We start from the raw sequence: 6,938 nt of genomic DNA, 5'->3' as shown, positions 1-6,938 counted from the left end.
GTTTATTGTTGATCTGCTGCCTAGTAGCACTACCCATTATTGAAAGTCTCCAACTATTTAGTTGAATTCTCTATTTCCCCATTCATTTCTGTTATTTTTTGGCTTCATATATTTTGGGGCTCTGTTTTAAGGACATATGTTTAGAGTTGGTAAGTCTTCCTGACAAGCTGACTCTTTTTCATAGTAAAATGTCCTTCTTTGTCTCTAGTAACAGTTTGTCTTAAAGTCTATTGTGTCTGATATAGGTATAGACATTTCTATTTTTGTTATTGTTTGCATAGCATGTCTTTTCCTTTTCCTTTCAACCTATTTATGTTTTAAGGAACAAATTTTTAGATTAAAAACAATTCTATGTTAAGTATATTGCAGGATAGAGTTAAAATGCAGTAAATTGATGGTTTTAAAATCCATTAACTATATTTAAATTAAAATAATCAACATCAAAAAAAATAAAAATAAAAGGTATTCTTCCTTACCCCAACTCTTAACCAGTTCTTATATTAACTTACAAAGATTTACTATACAGGATCAAATCTTAATTATCTTCTAAACATCCACAAATCTGTTTATGTCAAACCAGCAGGGAAGGTAAATTCCTACGCAAGGGACACTGCTCAGCAAGTATTGTACCATGTCTCCAAATTCCTGAGAATCAAGGTGGAAAACTGGAAGCAACAGAAAACACTACAAGGTAAATTATTTCACTTAGTGAAAAGTCATTTCCTAAAGCTAAATGAACAAAATATTTAGGACACCTACATATAGCTAGTTTGTTAGTTTATCCTCTAGCAAAGCATGTCCAATAGAATTATAATGTGAGCCACAAATGGATATCACATATGTAATTTTAAAGTTTCTATTAGCCATATTTTTAAAAATGAAAAAGAAACAAGTGGAATTTATTATTTATCTAATATTTATTATATTTTATTTAACCTAATGTTATAATTTCTATATGTGATCAATATAAAATTATTTTACTTTTATTTATACTGAGCCTTTGAAATCTAGTATCTATCTTATACTTATTGCACATTTGAATTCAGAACTAGACAAATTTCAAATAGTCAATAGCCTTAACGGCTAGTGGCTACCAAAATGGATAGCGCAAGTGTTGCATTTTTAATGCTGAGCATGTCCTTAAAATGCTCTGTGATGATCAAATGGAAGTTAATTTTTTTTCTTAACCACAGTTATTACCTGTTGCTATGCCATGACTTCTAATATAAATATACAAATATAGTAATCCAGCTGTTAGATGTGTAACCAGGTCTAAATTTACAAATTTTGCAGGTTTCAATCTATATTAGTAATGACTACTAACATATATTCTGCATTTAGTCTGTGCCAGGCACTATGCAAGTCTTTTAGTCTATGGCATAAGGTATTTACGTTATGTCCACTTTATAAAAGAAGAAACTGGAGCGGAGAAAGGTTAATTAACTTGGGCAAGATTACACAGCATGTAACTCAAGACACAATTATTTGAATATTTATGGACTGGCTCTGAAGCCTATGCTCCTAGCCTCTAAACTCTACTGCCTGCCTAAAATGAACCCAACCACCTGCAGACTGTCAGTGAGTTTTACATATAAAACCGAGAGACAGCAAACTCAATTAATTGAGTCAAAATTCTCTCTGCATGTGTTCAATTCAGCAACTTGCTGAGACCCTACTGTGTGCAAAGTCCTTCATGAATGTCAGGAGACCAGTTGCCCCTGACTGGGATGCTCTAAGCTGTAAGTTATTGTTGTTGTTGTTGTTGTTATGTGCCATCAAGTCAGACCCAACTCATAGCAACCCCTCCTTGGGTTTCTCAGGTGGTATCACTACGGAAGTAGATTGCCCCATCTTTCTTCCAAGGAGTGGCTGGTGGGTTTGAACTGCCAGCCTCTGGTTAGCAGTCAAGTGCCTTAGGCACTACACTACCAGAGCTGTAAGAGACTGCTTCAAAGCAGGGACTTGGAAGTTTTCATCAAAAACACCTGAAGAAATATGAACAATTTGGCTTATTTATTTTTAGTGACTTTTTTGAGAGTTTCTACTTCTTCTTTTTCTTTTTTCTGGTTCATATCTAGGCAATAGATAACATCAATATCAAGAAAAGTTAGAAATCTTATGAATAATATTACCTAATATTTGAAGTCAAATTTTAACTGAATATCTGTAATCCATTCTACAAACCATTTTATAGACACAAATATTATTTTATACACATACAAATGTGATGGACACATCCATGAATCAAATTTACCTATAATAAAATATTTTTAATATCAATTGCTTGTTTAAGGAATATTTCTTATTTAACCTAAAAATCTAAGAAATAATAACTGGCATAGAATAGAGTCAACCTTAACGACACAGATGGAGTAAAGCTTTCAGGACCTTCAACTGCTGAGGTGACTAAAAATGAGAAGAAACACCTCCAAATAGCTATTATTAATCAGAATGTGGAATGTATGAAGGATGAATCTAGGAAAATTGGAAATTGTTCCCCCAAAAAATGGAACTCTTAAAGATCAACATTCTAGGCATTATTGAGCTAAAATGGACTGGTATTGGCCATTTTAAATTGGACAATCATATGGTCCATTGTTCTGGGAATGATAAATTGAAGAATGGCATCTCATTCAATGTCAAAAATAATATTTCAAGGTCTATCCTGAAGTACTATGCTGTCAGTGATAGGATAATATCCATATGTCCATAAGGAAGACCAGTTAATACTATTATTATTCAAATCTACACACTAGCCACTAAAACAAAGGATGAAGAAACTGAAGAGTTTCGCAAGTTTTGCAGTCTGAAATTGACCAAGCATGCAATCAAGATATATTGGTAATTACTGGTGATTGGAATGTGAAAACTGGAAACAAAGAAGCAGCATTGTTGGTTAGAAAATATGGCCTTGATCATAGAAATTACACTGGAGATCGCAAAATAGGATTTTGCAAGACCAATGACTTAGTCATTGCAAGTAATCTTTTTAAACTACATAAATGGTAAGTATACATGTAGACCACACCAGATGTAATACACAGGAATGAAATTGACTGTATCTGTGGAGAAAGATGATGGAATGGCTCAATATCATCAATCAGAACAAGGCCAGAGGCCAACTATTGAAGAGACTATCAATTATTCATATATAAGTAGAAGATGAAGTTGAAGAAAATAAAACCAGTCCACAAGAGTCAAAATACAACCTTGAGTATATTCCACCTGAATTTAGAAATAATCTGAAGAACTGATTTGACATATTGAATACCAATGACTGAAGACCAGAAGAATTGTAGGATGACTTCAAGGACATCATACATGAAGAAAGCAAAAGATCATTAAAAAGACAGGAAAGAAAGAAAAGACCAAAATGGATGTCAGAAAAGATTCTGATATCCTCTCTTGAATGGAGAGTAGCCACAATGAATAGAAGAAATGATGAAGTAAAAGAGCTGAAAAGATTTCACAGGGCAGCTGGAGAAGACAAAGTAGAGTATTATAATGAAATGTACAACAACCTAGACTTAGAAAATCAAAAGGGAAGAACACACTTGGCATCTGAAGAAAAATAAGTTTCCAGTTGCAATTTTGAAGGATTCTCTAGGCAAAATATTGAAATATGCAGGAAGACAGAAGAAATACAGAGTCTTTGCACTAAGAAGAATTAGTTGACATTCAACCATTTCAGCTGGTAGCATCTAATCATGAACTGATGATATTGAAGGAAGAAGTCCAAGCTTCACTGAAAGAAATACTGAAAATCAAAGCTTCAGGAATTGACAGAACATCCAGTGAGATGTTTCAACAAACGGATGCAGTGTGGGAGATGCTCATTCGATAATGCTAAGAAATTTGGAAGACAACTACCTGATCAACCAACTGGGAGGGATCCATATTTGTGCCCATTCTAAAGAAAGGTGATCCAATAGAGTACAGAAAATATCAAACATTATCATTAATATCACATGAAAATAAAATTTTGCTGAAGATAATTTTAAAACATTTGCAACAGTATACTGATAGGGAACTTCCAGAAATTAAAAGTGGATTCAGAAGAGGACGTGGAACAAGGGATATCAATTGCTGATGTCAGATGGATCTTGGCTGAAAGCAAAGAATATCAGAAAAATGTTTACCTTTGTTTTATTGACTATGCAAAGACATCCAACTGAGTAGGTCAATGCAAATTATAGATAACATTGCAAAGAATAGGAATTTAAGAACTCTTAATAGAGCTCATAAGGAACCTGTACATAGAAAAAGAGGCTGCCATTCAAACAGAACAAGAGGACACTACATAGTTTAAAATCAGGAAAGGTATGTGTCAGGGTTGTATCCTTTCACCATACTTATTCAATCTGTATGCTGAGCAAATAATCTGAGAAACTGGACTCATTAACAACCTGAAATGTGCAGATGATACAAACTTGCCTGCTGAAAGTGAAGATGACTTGAAGCATTTATTGATGAAGATCAAAGACTCCAGTCTTCAGTATGCATAATACCTCAACATAAAGAAAACATAAATTCTCACAACTGGACCAATAAGCAACATCATGATAAATGGAGAAAAGATTGAAGTAGTCAAAGATTTCCTTTTATTTGGATCCACAATCAACTCCCATGGAAGCAGTAGTCAGGAAATCAGACACCGTACTGCGCTGGGCAAATCTGCTGCAAAAGACCTCTTTAAAGTATCGAAGAGCAAAGTTATCATTTTGAAGACTAAGGTGTGCCTAACCCCAGCTATGGTATTTCCAACCACCTCATATGCACGTGAAAGCTGGGGAATGAATAAAGAAGACCAAAAAAGAATTGATGCCTTTGAATTGTGCTATTGGCAAAAATACTGAAAATACCATGGACTGCCAGAATGAACATATCTGTGCTGCAATAAGTACAGCAAGAATGCTCCTTGGAAGTGAGAATGGCCAGACTTCATCTCACCTGCTTTGGTCACGGTGTAAGAAGGGACCAGTCCCTGGAGAAGGATATCATGCTTAGTAAAGTGGAGGGTCAGAGAGAAAAGAGAAGACCCAAAATGAGATGGATTGACACAATGGCTGCAATGATGGGGCCAAGCATAGCAAGGATTGTGATGATTGCCCAGGACTGGGCAGTATTTTGTTCTGTTGTACACAGGGTCACTATGAATTGGAATCACCTTGATGACACCTAGCAATAAAAACAAAACCTCCTATTTTCATAACACTCCTATCAACATGGAAGCCCATAAAATCAAGAGTGGAAGCAGAAGATTCTGCTATTCTCTTGCTAAGGAGGTTTTGTTTCTTGTAGTATTACAAATAGTACATGATCAAATTCTGCAGTAGCTCCTAACAAACATCAAAAATCCTAAATTACCTAGATTTCATGTACCTGTTAAAAGAAATTTATGGTGTCCCATTTCCCCATCTGCATTCTCTTTTCACAAGGTGGTGTTATTAGCTACAAGCAAATATGCCTCCAGAACTTAGTAGTGTCGGGTTTTGATAAGCTAGAATGCAAAGACTTCAGGAGTGGCCATATACAGTAAATTTGCCCAGAGCAATGGCAGTTTGTGAGAAAGAAACACAACTGAAAGTGTTCTATACATCCATATTTAATTCAAATAATTTAATGTTATAACTTTTATGATTAATAATACATCAATAACCATTGTTATTTCCATTTTAGAGATGAGAAATTGAGTCTTAGAAAGATTACATGTTCATTAATAGCCACACCACTAGAAAGAGACTATAGATCTAAATCCCCTCAAGTTCAAGGCCCTTTACCTCCTACCATATGATCTCTTTGGGAAATAAATCAATATTCCCATGGACTTTCTTTGAACAATATCTGAGCTATTTTCTTACAGAACAATGATAGCCTTATAAAACAAACAGGATTCTCTCCATGGGAAATGAGTTTCAAAGTACAAAAAAATCCCTCAGAATGCTGAGCATTACAAACTCTCCAAAATGGCAAGCCTGCTGAAAGCAGTTTCTACCTAGTAGAATTTCTGGATACCAGATCTGGTCTTCATTTTCAGGACATCTGTTATCCACCCCAAGTTGACCTAAAGTTCTCCCATACTTGGGGTACTATTTATTTATTACCCTTAAGTATCTTCAACTTCACATTAATTGGATATTTGAAATGTCAAAATAAGGCTGGACTGTGATTCCATAACAGAGCTCTGGTGGTAGAGTGCCTAAGGCATTTGACTGCTAACCTGAAGGTTGGCAGTTCAAACCCACCAGCCACTCTGTGGAAGGAAGATGGGGCAATCTACTTTTGTAAAGATTTACTGCCCAAAGAAACCCAATGGGGGACACTATGAGTCAGAATCAACTTTTTGGTTATTCCAAATGCTAGCAGTTGATGTCACCATTAATATAAACTTGTTTTGTTTCTAGCCTAGATGCTTTGCCTCATCAAAAAACAAGCTCCTTATTTTGACAAATCTGCAAACTTGTATTGGAATTTCTACTACTTAATAATTATTAAACAACTACATATAATCTACAAATACATATAATCTCTGTAGAGTCATTGCCAACAAAAACATACCACAGCAGGTATTAAAAATTAACTGGAGATCAAGCCTTACCCTGAGCAATCCTCTTGGCAATTTATCTTATTTTTCTGTCAACCTAGACATTAAAAATGGTTGTTTTACTATGTCATTTCCAAAATCTTAATAACCTTGAGTAATGGAAAACTTACTCAGAGTCCAGTCATGTTCACTGCTAACAAACAAAACAAAACAAAAAAATCAAACAAAAAAATGCCCCAAATTAATGTACAAAATGGTCTAGCTTTGAGGTAATAACAATGTAGCATAAGAATGATAAATTGTTACATCGAAAAAACAAAATAAAAACACATTGATTCTACAAAGATATATCTACAGACCTTCTGTAGAGAACCTATCACTGTTACAGTTAAAA

The 6,938-nt window shown here is 34.6% G+C and overlaps 1 protein-coding gene across 1 annotated transcript in view; it reads left to right on the top strand.

Moving 5' to 3' along the window:
* The first annotated feature begins 647 nt into the window (after positions 1–647).
* The window catches only part of IPO5 (importin 5), a 59,244-nt gene continuing 52,953 nt past the window's right edge, over positions 648–6,938 (top strand). Inside the window, exon 1 of the mRNA XM_007948165.2 lies at positions 648–691. The gene's annotated coding sequence lies outside the window, so the exon portion shown is untranslated. The remainder of the gene's footprint in view (positions 692–6,938) is intronic.

The sequence above is a fragment of the Orycteropus afer genome, unplaced genomic scaffold (assembly GCF_000298275.1).
Source record: "Orycteropus afer afer isolate SDZICR_OR568_19922 unplaced genomic scaffold, OryAfe1.0 scaffold00206, whole genome shotgun sequence".
In the NCBI taxonomy this organism is placed as follows: domain Eukaryota; kingdom Metazoa; phylum Chordata; class Mammalia; order Tubulidentata; family Orycteropodidae; genus Orycteropus; species Orycteropus afer.
Note: the sequence above shows the minus strand (reverse complement) of the source record. Positions and strands in the feature narration are given on the sequence as shown.